Raw genomic sequence first — 21,454 nt, 5'->3', positions numbered from 1 at the left:
ACATATTGGGTCACAAGCAAAGTCTCCTCAAATTCAAAAAGATTGAAATCATATCAAGCATTTTCTCAGACCACAATGGTATAATATTAGAAATAAACTACAATAAAAACATTCCAAAAAATTCAAACACTTGGAAGCTGAATAGCATGCTACTAAACAATGATTGGGTTATCAATGAGATCAAAGAAGAAATTAAAAACATCCTGGAGACTAATGACAATAAAAACACAACACTGCAAATCCTCTGGGACACAATGAAAGCAGTCCTGAGAGGGAAGTTTATAGCTCTACAGGCCTACCTCAAAAAACAAGAAAAAATGGTAATAAACCATCTAACTCAACAGCTCAAAGAATTAGAAAGAGAGCAACAAGAAAAGCCCACAGTGAGCAGAAGGAAGGAAATAAAGATCAGAGCAGAAATGAATGACATAGAGACCCAAAAAACAATACAAAAGATCAATGAAACCAAGAGCTGGTTCTTCAAAAGGATAAACAAGATTGATGAACCTCTAGCCAGGCTCACCAAGAAGCAAAAAGAGAGGACCCAAATAAACAAAATCAGAAATGAAAGAGGTGAAATAACAACAGACCCCACCGAAATACAAAGGATTGTTAAAAAATACTATGAACAACTCTATACTAACAAACTAGACAACCTGGAGGAAATGGACACATTCCTAGAAAAATACAACCTTCCAAAACTTACTCAGGAAGATTCTAAAAATCTCAAGAGGCGGATACCTATGGAAGAAATTGAAGCAGTCATCAAAAACCTTCCAGCAGCCTCCCAGTGATACCAACAATAATCAAGACTTAACTACAACAAGGCTGCACACACAGTCCACAAAGGGGTGCACCAAGAGTGTCCACCTCAGGTTAACTGGGGAGGCAGACCCACTGGGCTATATAGGAAACCTAGCACACAAAGCTACTCTACCAACTCAGCAAAGCAGTGAAAAATGGAGAGATGAAAAAACAGATCACAAACGAAAGAAATGGAGGAAAACAAATGAATGAATATAGAATTCAAAACCACGGTTATAAGGCTCTTCAAGAATATCCTAGAAAAGGCCGATAAATATAACGAGACCCTCGAAGATATGAAAAAGGACCAACTAGAAATTAAACATACACTGACTGAAATAAAAAATATTACACAGAGACCCAACAGCAGACTAGAGGAACGCAAGAATCAAGTCAAAGATTTGAAATACAAAGAAGCAAAAACACTCAACCGGATAAGCAAAAAAACAAGAAAAAAGAATCCAAAAAGTTGAAGATAGTGTAAGAAGCCTCTGGGACAACTTCAAGCGTACCAATATCAGAATTATGGGGGTGCCAGAAGAAGAGAGAGAGCAAGATACTGAAAACCTATTTGAAGAAATAATGACCGAAAACTTCCCCCACCTGGTGAAAGAAATAGACTTACAAGTCCAGGAAGCGCACAGAACCCCAAACAAGAGGAATCCAAAGAGGACCACACCAAGACACACCATAATTAAAATGCCAAGAGCAAAAGACAAAGAGAGAATATTAAAAGCAGCAAGAGAAAAACAGTTAATTACCTACAAGGGAGCACCCATACGATTGTCAGCTGATTTCTCAACAGAAACTATGCAGGCCAGACGGGAGTGGCAAGAAATATTCAATGTGATGAATAGCAAGAACCTACAACCAAGATTACTCTACCCAGCAAAGCTATTATTCAGAATGGGAGGTCAGATAAAGAGCTTCACAGATAAGAAAAAGCTAAAGGAGTTCATCAACACCAAACCAGTATTATATGAAATGCTGAAAGGTATTCTTTAAGAAGAGGAAGAAGAAAAAAGTAAAGATAAAAATTATGAACAACAAATACATATCTATCAACAAGTGAACCTAAAAATCAAGTGAATTAAAAATCTGATGAACAGAATAAACTGGTGAATATAATAGAATCAAGGACATAGAAAGGGAGTGGACTGATAATTCTCAGGGGGAAAGCGGAATGGGGGGTGCAAGAAGAGACTGGACAAAAATCGTACACCTATGGATGAGGACAATATGGGGGAGGTAAGGGCAAAGGGTGGGGTGGGAACTGGGTGAAGGGGAGCTATGGGGGGAAAAAGGAGAAACAATTGTAATAATCTGAATAAAGATTTATTTAACAAAAAAAAGGTTAAAACAAAACAAAACAAAACAAAAAAAACCTTCCAGCAAACAAAAGCCCGGGGCCAGATGGCTTCACAGGGGAGTTTTACCAAACATTCAAGGAAGAACTAAAACCTATCCTCCTCAGACTATTCCAGAAAATTCAAGAGGAAGGTACACTTTCAAGCTCCTTCTATGAAGGCAGCATCACCCTAATACCAAAACCAGATAAAGATAACACAATGAAAGAGAATTACAGGCCAATATCCCTCATGAACATAGATGCCAAAATCCTCAACAAAATTCTAGCAAATTGAATCCAGCAGTACATCAGAAAGATCATACACCATGACCAAGTAGGATTTATCCCAAAAATGCAAGGATGGTACAATATGTACAAATCAATAAACGTGATACATCACATAAACAAATTGAGAGATAAAAATCATATAGTCATATCAATTGATGCAGAAAAAGCATTTGACAAAATCCAACACCCTTTCTTAATAAAAACTCTCAACAAGGTGGGAATAGAAGGATCATACCTGAACATAATAAAAGCCATATATGACAAACCTATAGCCAACATCATACTCAATGGGCAAAAACTAAAACCATTTCCCCTAAGAACAGGAACAAGACAGGGATGCCCACTCTCACCACTCCTGTTCAACATAGTGCTGGAAGTAATAGCCATTGCGATCACACAAGAAGAAATAAAAAACATCCAAATTGGAAAAGAAGAAGTAAAACTGTCCTTATTTGCAGATGACATGATACTGTACATAGAAAACCTGAAAGACTCCATCAAAAAATGATTAGACTTAATAAATGAATTCGGCAATGTAGCAGGATACAAAATTAACGCCAAGAAATCTATGGCATTTCTATACACCAACAGTGAACTTACAGAAAGAGAGACTAAAAAAGCAATCCCATTTACCATCGCACCAAAAAAATTAAGATACCTAGGAATAAACTTAACTAAGGAGGTAAAAGACCTATATGTGGAAAACTACACAACACTGAAAAAAGAAATAGAGGATGACATAAACAGATGGAAGAACATACCATGTTCATGGATTGTTAGAATCAACATCATCAAAATGTCCATACTACCCAAAGCAATCTATAAATTCAATGCACTTCCCATTAAAATACCAATGGCATATTTCACAGACCTAGAACGAACCTTCAAAAAATTCATCTGGAATAAAAAAAAAAGTCCCTGAATAGCTGCAGCAATCCTGAGAAAGAAGAACAAAGTAGGGGGGATCTCAATACCAGATATCAAGCTGTATTACAAAGGCACTGTTCTTTTTTTTTTTTTTTATATTTTATTGATTTTTTACTGAGAGGAAGGAAGAGGGATAGATAGTCAGAAACATCGATGAGAGAGAAACATCGATCAGCTGCCTCCTGCACACCTCCCACTGGGGATGTGCCCACAACCAAGTTACATGCCCTTGACCGGAATCGAACCTGGGACCTTTCAGTCCGCAGGCTGACGCTCTATCCACTTAGCCAAACCGGTTTTGGCAAAGGCACTGTTCTTAAAACAGTATGGTACTGGCACAAGAACAGACACATAGATCAATGGAATAGAATAGAGAACCCAGAAATGGACCCAAACCACTATGCCCAATTAATATTTGACAAAGGAGGCATGAACATACAATGGAGTCAAGACAGTCTCTTCAACAAATGGTGTTGGGAAAATTGGACAGATACATGCAAAAAAATGAAACTAGATCACCAACTTTCACCATACACAGAAATAAACTCAAAATGGATAAAGGACTTAAACATAAGATGGGAAACCATAAAAATACTAGAGGAATCCACAGGCAGAAAAATCTCAGACATATGCTGAAGGAACTTCTTCACTGATACTGCTCCTAGGGCAATGGAAACTAAAGAGAAAATAAACAAATGGGACTACATCAAAATAAAAAGCTTTTGCACAGCAAAGGAAACCATCAATAAAACAACAAGAAAGCCCACTGCATGGGAGAACATATTTGCTAATGATATCAATGATAAGGCTTTAATCTCCAACGATTACAGAGAACTCATACAACTTAACAAAAAGAAGATCAACAACCCAATCAAAAAAATGGGCAACTGATCTAAATAGACACTTTTCAAAAGAAGACGGAAGGCCAAGAGACATATGAAAACCTGCTCAAAATCACTAATCATCAGAGAGATGCAAATCAAAACAACAATGCGGTTCCATCTTACACCTGTCAGAATGGCTATCATCAACAAATCAACAAACGACAGGTATTGGCGAGGATGTGGAGAAAAAGGAACTCTTTTGCACTGCTGGTGGGAATGCAGACTGGTGCACTCACTGTGGAGAACAGTATGGAGTTTCCTCAAAAAACTAAAAATGGAACTCCCATTTGACCCAGTGATCCCACTTCTAGGAATATATCCCAAGAAACTAGAAACATGAATCAGAAAGGATATATGAACCCCTATGTTTATAGCAGCACAATTCACCATAGCTAAGATTTGGAAACAGCCTAAATGCCCATCAGCAGATGAGTGGATTAAAAAACTGTGGTACATCTATACAATGGAATACTACACTGCGGTAAAAAAGGAGTTCCTTCCATTTGCAACAACATGGATAGAGATGGGGAGCATTATGCTAAGTGAAATAAGCCAGGCAGAGAAAGATAAATATCACATGATCTCACTCATTTGTGGAATATAATGAACGGCATAGACTGATGAACAAGAACAGATCCAGAGACTGAAAAACGTCGATCAGAACCTCAAACCTCATGGAAGGAGGGGGTCGGTGGGAGTAAGGGGGAGAGATCAACCAAGGGACTTGTGTGCACGCATATGAGCCTAATCAATGGACGAAGACAACAGGGGGGTGGGGCATGAGTGGGGGGTGGGGGATAATGGGAGAATAAGGACACATATGTAAAAAAAAAAAAAAAATAGAAAAGAAATTGTGAGGTAACCAGAACCCAAGAATGCCTGAGAACGTCTTTCTTGCCATGCCAGCAGTCATCAGCTATACGGTAATATTACCTGGGGAAAATGGGGAAGTATTTTGGACTTATGTTCCTGACCCTTCATGGGTAAGAGCCCTTATGTGGGTTGATCCCCAGCCTAATGTAGTCACCAATAATACCAAACACCTTGTCATCCAGGAGGACCATGGGTGGGGCAAGGAAGTATAATTACACAGGGGTCGCCACCCAGCTTCCCTTTTGTATGACACAAAATCAAACCACTGCTCCTTTGTGTGTAAAATTAAAGAGAGGTTTCTGGCTTGCGTGGACACCAAAGGAAGGGACTATCACTACTTGCTCCTGGGAGAGGTGCAGAAAATGTAACTAAGACCTTGTCTATACAAAAAGAAATTGACAACCAGTTTGAAATGGAATTGCCATGGCCTAGAGCAAAGAATATCCTTTCATGATATTATTTTACAATGTCATTATAATTTTTCCCAGATTTGTACTACCCCCATTACCTATAATAGTACCTCGCACCCTTGGGAATCAATAAAAAATCATCTTTTTGGTGCTTGGAGACAAAGGTAACACATCTCTTGATATTTTAGAATTACAACAGCATAATGTACAATTATCCCAAACAAACTTACAAACTAATTCTTTGAATGTCTGGCAGCAATTTAAAAAGGGCATGAAAGGATTTAATTCCTTCTACTGTGTAGAGGGCCCCCTGGGAAGGCACCTGAGCATTCTATATTGGCCCCTCTTGCCCTGTGGGCAATTGGATTGTGAGAAGAAGGGACCCTCTTCTCACAATCCAATTGCCCACAGCTGTTGCCTGTGCTTTCTGTTCATGCTGAGGTTGAAGCCTCGTGGTGGCTGGTACCATGGATCTATCTCTCGCCCAGTGGGGTGAGCTGGGCCCGCCCTGGAGAAGAAACCTGGGTTCCCCAAGATATGTGATTAGTGCCAGGGCCCTGCCAGCAGGCGAGGGGATCCCAAGGCAGGTGCTGGGCATGAAGGCCATGGGGGCATAGGCTACCAAGGAGACAGAACTGAACCTCACATCACCCTGCTTGGCCCTGGAGGATGGCTGGTTAGCCAGAGATGGGTAAGATTCCTCAGGGAAGGAACAACCTAAGACAGGCACAGTTGCAGAGGGGCCATCAGGAGAGAACTTGGGGGTCAACAGAGGTGGGGCACAGACCCTCACTCCCCCAACTTTTCAGGGGCCTGAACCCTCACCCCTTCTGAGGGAGGTCTCCTGCCCCCATGGCTGCTTCGCTTCCCATGCCAAGCTCAAATCGGGAGCCAGGTAGCAGACAGAGACTTGGCCGACAGCAGCTGCCCTCTCACTGCAACAAGACTTGTTTGAGTTGTCTTGTACCCATGGTGTGGGGAAGTGGGTTTTTGATATCTAAATCTAACCTAGCACCAGGAATGCTCAGGGCCTACTCAAGAAGGCAAATAATCCTTTCCACTAATATTTACAGGGTAAAATAAGATTGTTATTAGAGTATTAAATTTGACAGTAAAATAGTAGTCAAGTTCTCAGACTAATTTAAATTGGCTAAGTGAAATAAGCAAATATTCTAGAAAAATTAATGGTACTGGACAAAAAGCTGTTCCTAAAGTGTTAACTAAAATTTTTATTGGTAGTTCATCTCATGGTAAAATTGCGTAACATGTAATGAACCTAAAGCAGTCATATTTTAGTGCAAAAAATTAAAATTTAAAAGCTATCAAGACTACATTATAAAATTTCCAAAAGCCTCCTAATATTTAAATCAAAAAAGGGGGGATAGTAGAAGAATATCATGTAAGGAAAAATATCCTGTAAGTAAATTACATCTAGAAAATTTTTACTTTAGAAAATTAACTTTCATTTGTAATGCTAACAGCAAGACACCCATGAAAAACACACATGGTGTCAAAACAAGCCAAAGGAAAATCGTTTGGGCAAAAAATGAAAAAGGATCCCAAGTCAAATTCATAGAAAAGATTCCTTTATTAACTTTTGGTCGAGAATATGTTTGTATATTTTCAGAAAACACCTCCAAGACCATGTGGATTCCTGCAACAGAGAGGAATTGACAGGACTGCTCCAGCCATGAAGACAGAAGAGAAACAGTCCAGAGATGGAAGATGCTGACAACACCTCGCCATACTAGCAGTCAGCAGCTGTGCGTCGTGGCAGGTTGCCCAGGACCAAACCAGAGAGGGTCGGACCTGCATTACCACCACTTGTCCACCATCCAGAACTGAAATATCATCGCTGACATGTACACATAAGGAACTGTTTGACATTGAAATTGGGACTCAAAAGAACTGTTGGCCCAGAAAGAAACTCACTACAGACTGATTCATTTGCCTCTCAGCACAACCATTATTACTTGTCTCATTTTCGGTTCTTATAAGTGTATTTCTAGTACCACATGATCCCACTCATCTAGGGGAAATAATGAACAACATAAACTGATGAACAAAAACAGACCCAGAGACAGGGAACCATCCATCAGACTGTCAAACCTCAGAGGGAAGGTAGGGGAGGGTGGGGGTAAGCAGGAGAGATCAACCAGAGGACTTGTATGCATGCATATAAGCCTAACCAGTGGTCACGGACAACAGGGGTGTGGGGGCATGCGTGGGGAGGGGTTTGGGATGGGAATGGGGGGATGAGGACAAATATGTGATACCTTAATCAATAAAGAAATTAATAAAAAAATAAACCTAAAAAAAAAGGAAAAGAAGCTAATTAATGTGTAAATGTGTGCCTATTCTGATGCTTATGGTCATGAGAAATTATTATGATAATGAAACTTCAGGTATTCAAAATAAAGAATTTCTTTAATATTTTAATGTAGTGTTTATTACCTAACACCTGGAGTTAGATAGATCTGGTTCAAATCCAAGTTCTGACACTTCTTAGTTGTATAAATTCAAGAAAGTTATTTAACTTCTGTAAGCTTCAGTTTACTCATTTATTAAACAGGTATAATAACAGTAGCCATCTCATAGGTTGAAGTAATGATTAAATGTGTTTGGCATTTTGTAAATGTTCAATAAATGGTAGTTACTATTATAATTATTGTTATTATAATCATTTAACAGCTTTAGCCACATACCATTATAAGAAATGGAAGCAGGCTCTTTGGCTCAATGGATAAAGCATCGGCCTGCGGACTGAAGGGTCCCAGGTTGGATTCTGATCAAGGGCACATGCTTGGATTGCGGGCTTGATCCCCAGTAGGGGTCGTGCAAGAGGCAGCCGATCAATGATTCTCTCTCATCATTGATTTTTTAAAAAATATACTTTATTGATTTTTTACAGAGAGGAAGGGAGAGGGATAGAGAGTTAGAAACATTGTTCGGAGAGAAACATCCATCAGCTGCCTCCTGCACACCTCCCACTGGAGATGTGCCCGCAACCAAGGTACATGCCCTTGACCGGAATTGAACCTGGGACCCTTCAGTCTCCAGGCCAACGCTCTATCCACTGAGCCAAACCGGTCAGGGCCATTGATGTTTTATCTATCTGTCTACCTCTCCCTTCCTCTCTGAAAACAATAAAAATATTTTTAAAAAGAGAAAGAAATGGAAGTAGAATTAGTGAAGTGACTTGATCTAAGGGCAAACTTTAAAGAGAAATTTAAATTTTGATTTGTAGTTAATTGAGCATTGTCTATATTCCATTGAAATATATGTAGTTTCATTAACAAACTGAGCTGCTTTCAGATCTTTATACATATTGTCTTTGTTTGAGCTGCTCCCTGTCCCCACCTCTCTTTACTGCCTTACTGGGCCAAGTCCTACATGGTCTTCAGTTCTTAGCTGAGACATCCCCTAAGGATTTCTTCTTTTCTCTGGGTTCGGTACCAATGGACTCCTAAAGCTCACAGTTCTTACCCCCAACAGCACTTATCACAATATATTAAATTTGGCTGTTTACTTTTCTGCCTACCTCACTTCATTTTGTACACCACCATCTCTGTACACACACAGCACATAGAAAGTTATCAATAGATATCTATTGAATTATTTTGTTCATTAGAATATCCTGCTAAATCAATTGCTGTTTCTCTTTTTTCTTAATTGCAGGAGAAAATAATATAGATAAATAGAAATCATATTTTCATAGAAAACTTACAAGTACAAAGAAAAAATATAAGTACATTTTACATATAAATATAAAATATAAATATGTACATAACATCTAGGTGACTTTCAAATGTAAATTTATTCATAGTGGATAAAATAAGTAGTGCAATTAAGCTTTGTTTTCATACCAGAACTATCAAAGAACATCTGATTATAATCAGAAATCTCAGTGATTCTCATCTATAAAATAGGATAACAACAATTCCATCTCAGGGGGTTCTCAGATGTAAATGCATACATAAATTGCTAAACTGATAAATATTACCTAAAATAGGAAATAGGAAAATGTATCATTTTCTCTTTCAAGCATTAATTTAAAATCTGTCATAAAGCTTGTACTTTTAACAAGCCCAAGTGCTGTCATGTATACTCTAGCTGTCACTTATTTGTCCGATTAATACGGTACTTATTGAGCATCTACTATGTGCTATTCTGGGCACTGTGGATTCAACAGTGAACAAAAGACAAAGTCCCTACCCTTGTGGAGTTGACAATCTAGTGGAAAAGATATAAATATTAAGAAAAATGAAGTCGGGCAAGGGAATTGAGAATGATGGAGGAGGAAGGGTGGTGTGCTCTTTTAGCGAGGAAAGTCAGGCAAAGCTTCTGATGCAGTGGAGAAGTTATCCATTTGACCATCTGGGGTAAGAATGTTCCTGGCTGAGGAAGAAGAAAGTGTCAAAGCCAGGACAGGTAAATGTGTGCTCTGTTTGAGTCAAGCCCAGTGTGCCAGGAGGTGAGTGAAGTCACAAAAGTACAAGGCTAGATCATGTAAGGAATTGCAGACCGCAGGAAGGACTTTAAGTTTTATTAAATGTATGAGTGGGACACCATTTTAAAGTTTTGAGAAGCCAATGAAGTGGTTTTGAAAAAGTTCAATAATAGCTACTATGCAAAAATCAAGTTAAAGGAGGCAAATAAGCAGATCAGTTAGAACAGTGGTCGGCAAACTCATTAGTCAATAGAGCGGCAAACCGCGGCTCGCGAGCCCGAACACTGAGTTAGGAGACTATTGCAATATGCTATGCAAGAGATGGTGGTGGCTTGGATCAATGAGTGTTTATTGGTGGGAAAGGGTGAGAAGTGGTCAGATTTGAGATATCTTTTGAAAATAGAGCCAGTGTGATTTGCTGACGGATTGAGTGTGGGATGTGAGAGAAAGAGCAGAGTGAAAGGTGACCACAATAAATACGGCTTGAGCAACTAGATGAGTGGTGGAATGATTTACCTGAACGAGCCAAGAGCAGGTTTCAAGAAAGGAAATGAAAAGTTCTCTTAGGCATTTCACCTGGGATATTCTTGCTGCTTCTGACAAAATTCAAACTTAGATTTTATGCCATTTTCAAAATAAGAAGGAGCAATTGCCCTTGAAAACAGGTCATGGTTGTAGTGAAATGGTCCTAGGTTGAAAATGAAACAATATGGCATAAATAATGATGACAGACTAGTAAATCATGGAAACTAACTTGGCCACATAGAATGCTTATTGAATGTTCTTTACTTTGCTAAATATCTCCATGGTTTTTTTCCCCCTAGGATTTTTCCTGAAAAGAAGATATCTAAAAAACTTGCTAAAAATGTAAGAGTCCGGTTCATACAAACAAAACTTGATGCTAATACCCTTGGGTATATAGTCATGTGCCACATAACAATGTTTGGGTCAATGTGGGAACATACATTCAATGGTGGTTCCATATGATTATTGTATAGTAGAGCTAAAACATTCTTATTACCTCGTGCTGGTGTTGCTGTGGTAATGTTGTAAAATACTAGTGCAAAGCATTACCGTTTGTGCTGTCTCAGGCTATCCAGAAGGGCTAGAAATGCTTGGGGACTCAGCTGGGCCACTACGCTTTCTCATACACACTTCCCCTTTCTAAACCAATGTGTCAGCTGGACTGACCCTTATAGTTCTACATATAATATACTATTATAGTTCTTATTATAATACAAGATAGCCTTCAGAAAACTCGGAACAAAAAAAGAGTTTATTACTTACAGGCCCTGGAGCATACACAATATGCCATGGAGCAACAGCGAGGTTGCAGGTAGAGAGAGAAAGAGAGGGAGCCAGGAGCCTGGCATTCCCTTTTTACTGGAGTCGAGGGTGGTAGCCTAGGTTTTCATGGGCTCACTATTTATTGGTGAATTTAAAACATAAAACCAGCCCTTGGATGGTTTGGCTTAGTGTATAGAGCACTGATCCAAGGAGTGAAGCGTCTCAGGTTTTTTCTGGACAAGGGCACATACCTCAGTTGCAGTCTCAATCTCTGGCCCTGTTGGGGCAAATATGGGAGGCAACCAATCGATGTGTCTCTCTCACATCAATGTTTCTCTCTTTCTGTCTCTCCCCCTCTCTTCCACTCTCTCGGAAAATCAATGGAAAAATACCCTTGGGTGAGGATTGACAAGAAATATAAATAAATAAATAAATAAATAAATAAATAAATAAATAAATAAATAAATAAGAACCATGCCTTGGCTGGTGTGGCTTAGTTGGCTGGGTGTCATCTCATGCACCAAAAGGTTGCCAGCTCCATTCCCGGTCAGGGTCCAGGCTGCCTGCTCCATCCCCCATATGGGACATGCAGGAGGCAGCCAATTGATGTTTTGCTCTCACATTCATGTTTCTCGCTTTCTTTCTTTCTTCCTCTCTCTCTAAAAATCACTTTAAAACATTTATTTTAAGAAAATATACATAAGAGCCATAATTTAAGGCATGGGAAGAGGAAAAATCAAGTAACCCAAATGGTCAGTTATCAAAATCAACCAAGATTTCTAAAACAAAGGCACCTCAGTGGGGTGAGGCAGCTTGGTTATTTATCTAATCTTGAGACTGGCAATGTATTTATTCTAGATAGCCTTAGTAGATGCCTGGGTAATCAGGCATTTGCATTACACACACATAAAACGTCAACTGTCAGGGCTCAGACTACATTACTCATGTGTTTGTGGTGATGCTTGTGTAAATAACCCTACTATGCTGCCAGTCTTATAAAAGTATAGCACATACAATTAGCTAAAAGGCTAGAACATCCAGGTTTGTGATGGTCGCCCAATGAAATCACCTAACAACGCCTCTCTCGGAGCATATGCTCGTTAAGCGGCAAATGACTGTATTTCTTCATTCATGTTAACTCAGCATTACTCTTCACAGTTTTCTTTGGGAAAGCACTTCAGAAATGTAGAGCACTATACAAATTTAAGGTAACTCCTTTCTGCTTATGTGTAATTATTTTGTCCAGGATGTTCTTTTAAATAGATATATGTATATTGATTTCAGAGAGGAAGGGAGAGGGAGAGAGAGATAGAAACATCAATGACGAGAGAGAATCATTGATTGGCTGCTTCCTGCATGCCGCACACTGGGGATTGAGCCCATAACCTGGGCTTGTGTTCTGACTGGGAATCGAACCATGAGGTTGACACTCAACCACTGAGCTATGCTGGCCGGGCAATTACCAGAATGTTCTTTAGGGAAAGAATGATTAACAAAATTAGACTTTGCTCCCTCTCTTTAATGCTGGTATTGACCAGTTTGTCTTGTCTTCTATACCCCAATATGGCACACAAGAGAAGTATTTAAATCAGTTCTGGAGAAACTCTTGCTGGGCCAAGAACCAAATCCCATTACATATAGACTAGTGGAGCAGAGTTGGGTACATATCATCTTTTTAAAATTTGGCTGCAGATGGAATGCACTTGGAGGTAAATCCTTCTTCATTGTTACAAAATCATCCCCTCACTATGACAGTGAGCATCCCCATCTGTTTTATTTCTAGTCTAATTTTGGTGTGAGTGGTATTAGTAAATTAGTATATATTACATTACCCAAGTAAGAACTTGAGATATATGGAAATACATCAGTAACAATATGGAAATAAGTCCCATTCTTTTAATTCCTCTTTCAGTTTGTTAAGAGGAAAAACAGCCGATAAAATATAGACAAATGAAATGTGTCCATTAGAAGATAATCCTATCTAATAAAGAGGGAATATGCTAAATGACCATCACTCCATCACAAAGATGGCTGCACCCACAGCTGAGGCCAAGTTCCCATAAGGAGCCTTAACGAGCAATCAGCAGGGACCTGAGGCTACGCCCTCTCCCGCCCCACCGTGGGGCTTGACAGGGGACCTCAGGCCGCCTTCCACATCCAGCAGGGCTTGACAGGGGACCTCAAGGTGCGCTTCCCGTCCTGGTGCTGGACTAGGGGACCTCAGGCTGCTCCCCCCGCCCCAGCACTGGGCCAGGGGATCTGAGGCTGTGCCCCCCTGACTGGCTGGGCTTGACAGGGGACCTCAGGCCGTGCCCCCCATCCAGCGGGGCTTGGCAGGGGACCTCAAGGTGCACCCCCCCAGTGCTGGGTCGGGGAAACTCAGGCTGCACTCCCGCCTAGCGGGGCTTGACATGGGACCTGAGGCTGCGCCCCCCTGCCAGTGGGGCTTGACAGGGGAACTGAGGCTGCACTCCCCTCCTGGTGCTGGGCGGGGGTACCTGAGGCTGCGCGCTCCTGCCGGAGGGGCTTGACAGGGGACCTGAGGCTGTACCTCCCTCCCGGCGGGGCTTGACAGAGGACCTCAAGGCATGTCCCCCCTCCCCCGCCACGGTCTGGGCTGGGAGACCTCAGGCCACCCCCCTCCCATCTTGGCGCCAGGCCAGGGGACCTGAGGCTACACCCACTGCCCAGCAGGGCTTGACAAGGGTGGGACTGGCCGGGTCTGGATCTAGCCCAATGGGGGGGGGCCGGCCGAGTCTGGGTCTCATGCGATTTTGAGGTGCATGTGGGTGGGTGAGGACTTGACTCTGGGTCCTGTGGTGTGCCCCAGACTGATAGGAGGAAGGTTTTCATATACATTTTACTAATTTTCTTTCATCTCTGACACTTCTATTATAGAGAAAGGGCAAATAGCAATATTAAATTATTTCCTCTAATTAATCCCCTTTTAATGTGCATGAATTTCATGCACCAGGTCACTAGTGTTGAAATAAAGAGACAGCAGAGGTGATATATAGAATTAGTAGGAATCTGTTTAATTAAGGAAATATACCTCAAGGGCAGGCATTTTAAATGTGAAAAAGTTTTTAGGTAATAGGCCAAAGGTGTGTAAGCCATTCTCTTATATTGTTTTAATCAAATTGGTAAATATAGAAAGTTGGCAAGAAAGTAAAGATTTAGTTTGAATGAAAGGAGGGGAGGTGGGCTACTATGAAACATACCATGTATGTTTTCATATACAGAAGAAGATAATCACATAGAGAACCATTAGTGTAAAGGATACTGAAGCCTAGAGCCCAAAGTTAGTATTTAATCTGAAAGATAGCAAAGAAATCAGTAAAAGTAAATTCTACAACCCATAGAAAGGCTAATGTAAGGCAAGCAAGAAGACTTCAGGAATCTAGGACCAAAAAAGGGTTTGGTGGTAGTCACAAAAATGATAGGCATGGGAAGTTTTACATCGCTCTTAGGATCTCACTATTCATGATGAACTTAATATATAGGAAATCCCAAATGAGGAAACTATTCAATCCCCATGAACGCAAAGATTCATTTTAAATAAGAAAAAAATTAACATTTTTGTCCTCTCTCGGTCTCTTAATATTTTTGTCATTTTGTGTGATTAAGGGTTTGAAAAAAGACACCCCCCCCCTTGACATAATACGTGTGCTAGATTGGAAGAGGAGCTAGTGTCCCAGAGAGGCTCCAGATCTCAAGATCTAGTTCTAGTTCAAGAACTTGGTGGGAAGGCTCTGTGGGCTCCTCCCACAGTGTGGAGTGTATTGTGACTCTAAGCAGAGGAATGTGTAGCTTGTCAAGGTGACTCCGATATACATGAGCTCTAAGGACTCTTTAGTGACTGCAGGTATAGTCACACCAACTTTTGTGCCCATCAAAAATGTATCTGCTGAAAATATGCTCTCAAATTTCTAAACAGACCATTCTCTCTTTACTTGGATTGTTTTCTTAGGCAAAAATGCAATGTTCTAGTAGTTTTTAAAGCTCCGTGTCAACTATGAAGCACCATAAAAATTTAAGAAAAGATCTCCATGGTGCTTGATTCTTCTTCATCTCTTAAGAGAGAGAATTTGTTAAAACCTTTTCACTTTTTTGACTTGGCAATAACACCATGAGACAAGCAATGCCTTTGTCACATCTCAATGTCAATGAAGGAAACTAATTATTCTGGGATTAGCAGTATTATTTGTCTTATATTTTCAGGTTAGTGAGCTGAGTTTATTACTCCTATTACAAATAGGAATTATCTGTTAAAATTTTTTAATTTAAAAATTTGTCACCTTTTCATATATTAACCTTAGTTCATTAAAGACCTTTCACAATTAAACCTGATTTACCTGCTGTCCCATTCCTGCAAACGTAAATTTGAAAAACCATCTCTACGAATTCCAAAACCATGTCTGCATAAAAACTCATTCAGTTTCTTTTATTTATGAATTGCAGTTCTGAGTCTATTTCAGGAAACACATTGTAATAGAAACATGTAACAAAGTCTGTATTCAAAATTGATAAATGGAACACTGGGGTTTTAACACATTGTTACGAGTTTCAATAGCATTATCCATATTCTATAAGTGGGAATTAGGACAAACTTCCAGAATTTGAATAGTGTCCAGCTGTTTGTTTCATAGTCCATTATTATAAGATTCTGTAATGATTATAATTTTGTCTCTTGACAAAGTAAGTAGAGTGCCCATATATTTCAGATTTCCTGGGATGCCCTTGATTTTCATATTTTGCTTGTTGTTAAATCATGTGTCAGACAGCATATTTTAATTTTTGTTGTAAATTTTTTTATAGTTATAAGTAAATGCATTCTCAATTTCCTAGAAAAGGATTATGAAATTTCTGTGAACCTAAGAGTTATTATTAAGGAGAGACTTAAAAGGTATAACAACTTTTTATGTTAGAGCCTGTAGAATTCATTTAATCATTACCACTGTGAAAGTAATTGAATCATAGTAATTTTTAGAGAAAGAAAACAGAATAGCTGTTTTATTTCTTTCAAACTAATGCTAGCATTTTTTAATAAGTATGAGTAAAAATATGTTGATACAGTAACAAAATTTCTTAGCATTGTTACTATAATGTTCACTTTGGGGGAATGCAAATACAGATTAACCCACATTCTCTTTTTCTTTGCTTATACAGTTTTTAAAATATAATGCAAGATGTGCATTTAATTACTGCTAATAGTGCAATGTACCGGGCCAAACATTTGCCACTAACTGTCAAGTGTCTTTCTGATGCAACTGAAGAGAGAGAGAGAGAGAGAGAGAGAGAGAGAGAGAGAGAGAGAGAGAGAGAGAGAGAGAGAGAGAGAGAGAAAGGAGAAAGAAAGAGCAATGTCCTTTGAGCAAAACTTTCTGCAGCTGTTGTGTACATTAATCCAGGGAGCAGATCTCCCAACTCTAAATATAGCAAGCATATCCTCTTACATGATAAAAAAATATAAAATGCAAGTCTTTCAGTATAGAGTAATATTATTTTATATTTTATTTCCTATAAAAAGGAAATAGGCATTCCACGTATATTCTCTATACAAACACCATTATTGTAATAAATGAATGTGTGGAAATTCCAATGATATATGCAGCATGTCGTGACTTCCTCTGTTGAGATATTTTTCCTTAGTACCCAAGTAGGCTCTGATCCCTGGGAATTTCATCAATCCCCTCCAAAATCTTTACATGTACAGAACTTTATTTTGCATGTGATATTGTGTCCCATCATACATAATTAGAAAGCTAGCCTAGGTTTTACTCTAAATAACAGTATTTAGGCCTCGGAAATATCCCCTTTCCCATTGTCAGTGCCCTGTTAACAAAACACACTTGAGAACTTAAATCTGAATATTACCTTTCTTTTTTTAGTTGACCCAGATGAGGATGTCCAACCCAGGCACTCCACTGTGATGATAATTATCCAAGGAGAACTTTTAGATGAATGCACAGGAGAAAAAGAAAATTCTTCACGCCCTTGGAAATAGAAAGTAGTCGTCCATAGAGAGTGAGGAGTTAACCTTAGTTTCAGTGAAGATGGCTGTAAGAAGCTGGACAACCTGTCACCACCGGAGCCAGAGCATTTGTCAGCTCACAGGTCCCAAGTTATTTTGAGCTGTATAAACCATGTGCCTGTCAAACATTCCACCTGATTGGATAGGAGAAAACTGAGCAAAGGGATTCCATAGCAGGTCAGCACCTATGGGTGGTGGGGGGTCAATCAATTTTTCTACCTATAGAATTTCTCTTATAGCTAGAGGCCCAATGTTTATTGATTTTTGTTTGAAATTAATACTAAGTTTATCATACCACATTCCATCTTTCAAAGAAAATGGCATTATTTTTTAAACATATCAATATTTTCATTTTTTAATTAATGGGAAATTGACTCTCATTTAATCACTAATACATTTTAGAAAATTTGGCTATGAAAATGAATGAACCAATATGAAGCTGTGAGTTTTTGAATGGTTTGTCCTAAAGCTTAGCAAAAGCAGAGCTTAATCATTTTTAACTAATATTAAAAATTGTTAAGTAGAGATCACAGAAAAGATGGAGAAGAAAAAACAGCTTTAGAATAAACCCAGTAACAATTAGTTTGAACATACTTTTCAGAAATAAAATAATCATATACTATTTAAAAGTCAAAATTACTATTTAATATAATATTTTACAACTCCTATTCATGTGTTAGTATCTGGAATAACTTTTTCATATATTATCCTATGCCAGCTGTCTTCTTTCATAAGCATTCCCAATCCTTAAAAAGAAGCCTTAACCAAACCAACATTTGCTCAAAAACCTACTTTGTCAAAGTACAGGTTCTTTGATATGAATTTAATACATTTTCAGAATATGAATTTGGAAAGAAAAAGTTAACCCTATGGATTAGTATAAATTAAGAGTGTAATAACATCATGATCATCATCAATCTTGGTAGAAGCCTGGGTTTTGAAAATTCAGAAAAATGCCATTGGTTGTTGTTTTTTGTTTCCTTTTAAAGGATCACTCGTAGATTTGGATAGCATGAAATAATTGGTTTAAATCTAGCTTTCTTAAATCACACAACTGCTTGTAGCATGCTTTTCATTCATTCATTCATTCATTTATTCATTCAACAAATATTTACCTAATGTCTACCATGTACTAGGTAGTAGATATAAAGCAGTGCAAAAAAATATATCAAAATTCCTGACCTCATAGAAATTACTAAGAGTTTTTATTCTTTTCAGTCATCCTGAAACTCCCTAGGATATTGAATAGCTATAAAATTTCTTTGTTTATTGTGATCACATCAGACTTTTCACTACACCTTTTGTTATGGAGCTTTTTATTTATACAAGCAAAATGAAAAAAAAAATTCAGGAAAACTTAAATAATCTGGGTTAAAAACAAAACAAAACAAGAAGAGCTGAATTACACGGATAGGCATTTTCATTATCACAGTAACCTAGATCTTCACTGTACCTAATCCTGTGCTAATCCTAACCTCAAGACTACTTGTGTTTCTGCATTTTCAATTTATGTAGATGTTCCAAAAATATTTTTTTATATTTAAAGAGAGGATCTTCTCCCATTATCCCAGTCAGAACACGAGGCATAATCAAGATAAACGCTACCAGGTCTTGGGTAGGAACATGGGAAAGTGGATCCTCCCTCCCTCCCTCCTTACCTTCCTCCCTCCCTCCTTCCGTTCCTTCTTTCCTTTCTTTTTAAAATATATTTTTATTGATTTCAGAGAGGAAGGGAGAGGGAGAGAGAGAAACATCAATGATCAGAGATAATCATTGATTGGCTGTCTCCTGCATGCCCCCTACTGGAGATCAAGCCTGCAACCCAGGCATGTGCTCTGACTGGAATTGAATCATGACCTCCTGGTTCATAGGTCAATGCTCAATCACTGAGCCCTGGGCTGGAACCTCTACTTCAGGTAGCAAATAGATATGCTACAAGTTGATTTTCAAAAGGAAAATGCTTACAAAAACCGTAAGTAGACACATTTCTACTTCCCTGCAGGCTCTGCCATGATAAGCCTGGTACTCTACCTTTCACCCAGGTATAGAATTTTGAGGAGACCCATACTGAAATATACAATAGAGTTGGTTGGGCAGTGGAATTAGGAATCAATAGGAACAACTTAAAAAGACTTAAAATGCATAGAAGTTACAGAAGAAAGAGCCAAAGAATTTCTGAATAGCAATAATATTTCTCTTCTCATAGTTATAACATTTCATATATAGATAGTGTACAAAATTTTTTGAGCTCTTTGAAAAAAAGGTAGATATAAATATTTTAAATAAATAATACTCAGAAATTGTGGGCATCTTGCTTACTTCAAACTCATATTGTAGATTCTATATTTTAAAAATTAGTTTCTGCTCCCAGATAATGCAGCCACTATCCTGTGTATCCTCAGTACTAATCGTATAAACATTATACCAGAAACTACTAGTTCAGATTTTACCAGAGCTCATTAGTACAAAGAATAATTTTTAAAACTTAAAAACAATCTAACATAAATAAAAACAAATTTTCTAAGTGACAAACAAGCAAAAGGTTACATGTCTTAAGCCTTCCCCATAAAGTTAAGTAGCCCATCCAACACATGCATTTATTATGGTTTGAACATGATCCTGTGCTTGTCTTCAGCTGTTTTCTTAACACAGTCACTCAGCTACAGAAACAATTCATTCGCATTGGGATGATCTACAGAATGTCAAGGAATCTGGAAGATCTCTGACAGAGGAAGTCTTTCTCTAGAGGATAAGCATGCTAGAATTTCTGGGCTAGTGGATTCATAAAAAAATTTTATATTTGCTCTCTTTCCATATTGCAATGGGCTCTAATTCTAAAAGAAATTGCTCACATACACCAAAGTTTCAATATGTTTTGTTTAAAGTTTGTAGATTTAACCCTGGCCGGATAGCTCAGTCGATTGGAGCATCATCCAGTACACCAAAATATTGCAGGTTTGATTCCAGGTCAGGGCACATACCTAGGTTTTGGGTTAAATCCTATTTGGAGCTCAAATGGGAGGCAGTCAGCCAATGGATGTTTCTTTCTCACATTGATATTGCTCTTTCTCTCTCCCCTTCCTCTCCTCTAAAATCAATTTTTAAAAATGTTAAAATCAATAAAAACATATCCTCAGGTGAGGATTCAAAAAACTTCGTAGATTTATATTGAGGTACCCCTCTCCAATATCAGATACATAAAAAACAAAACCTCTATGTATTATTTTAAAGAACAGAAGCATGTATATATATTTTTAACTTTTGTTAATGATAGAAATAGTCACACTAGAGATGAGTTTTTTACCATCCGAAATGATGTATGTATGGTAGGTTATAAAGGGTCTTCCATGGTACAATGTAATTGAGAAATACAATTAAATCCTTAAAAATAGTCTTTTTTTATCTAAATGGTATTGAAAATGCTTATCTAAAACTAAAACTAAAAACATTTTTAAAACATGAGTTCAAAACCTATTAACTTTTAAAAAATAAAAACATTTTTAAAAACTATAAACAGCCCTGACCAGTGTGGCTCAGTTGGTGTGGGCATTGTCCCGTACACCAAAAGATCTCAGGTTTGATTCCCAGTCAGGGCACGTACCTAGGCTGTGGTTTCAGTCCCAGCTGGAGTGTGTACAAGAGGCAACCAATCGATGTTTCCCTCTCACATTGATGTTTCTCTCTCTCTCTCTCATTCCCCCCTACCACGCCCTCCCCACGCCAAAAGATCCATAAACATATCCTTGGGTGAGGATTAAAAAAACAACAACTATAAACAGAATACCTATTTTCAAACATTATACTGAAAAATAAATTTCGGGTTACCTGTCTCAGAAGAAGCACCATTCCTACATCAATCAACGAGGATCATCCAAAGACTAAATCTCACTGCCTAACTTGTGTCAGCCACAAAAGTAGCATGAAGAAATGTGATACTGCCCCGACAGAGTAATGAAGGGTATTTACAGGGTTCCGTTGCAGATCCAGGGACAGTCATTTAGAACAGATTGCTCTTTCAGATCAACTTTAATAACTCGAGTCTGCATGATGTTCTTAGCTTGAAGGGATGGTGGGGGTGGATAATGACTAAGGAAACAGACTTTCTGGATCTCTCCTTAGACTAGATGAGAAGGATAATAAGGATAATAT

The 21,454-nt window shown here is 38.6% G+C and overlaps 1 protein-coding gene across 1 annotated transcript in view; it reads right to left on the bottom strand.

Moving 5' to 3' along the window:
- The window catches only part of MYPN (myopalladin), a 99,818-nt gene extending 78,644 nt beyond the window's left edge, over positions 1-21,174 (bottom strand). Inside the window, exon 1 of the mRNA XM_080687962.1 lies at positions 21,131-21,174. The gene's annotated coding sequence lies outside the window, so the exon portion shown is untranslated. The remainder of the gene's footprint in view (positions 1-21,130) is intronic.
- Between the last annotated feature and the right edge of the window lie 280 nt (positions 21,175-21,454).

This window comes from Plecotus auritus (genome assembly GCF_963455305.1).
Source record: "Plecotus auritus genome assembly, chromosome: 9".
Taxonomy (NCBI): domain Eukaryota; kingdom Metazoa; phylum Chordata; class Mammalia; order Chiroptera; family Vespertilionidae; genus Plecotus; species Plecotus auritus.
Note: the sequence above shows the minus strand (reverse complement) of the source record. Positions and strands in the feature narration are given on the sequence as shown.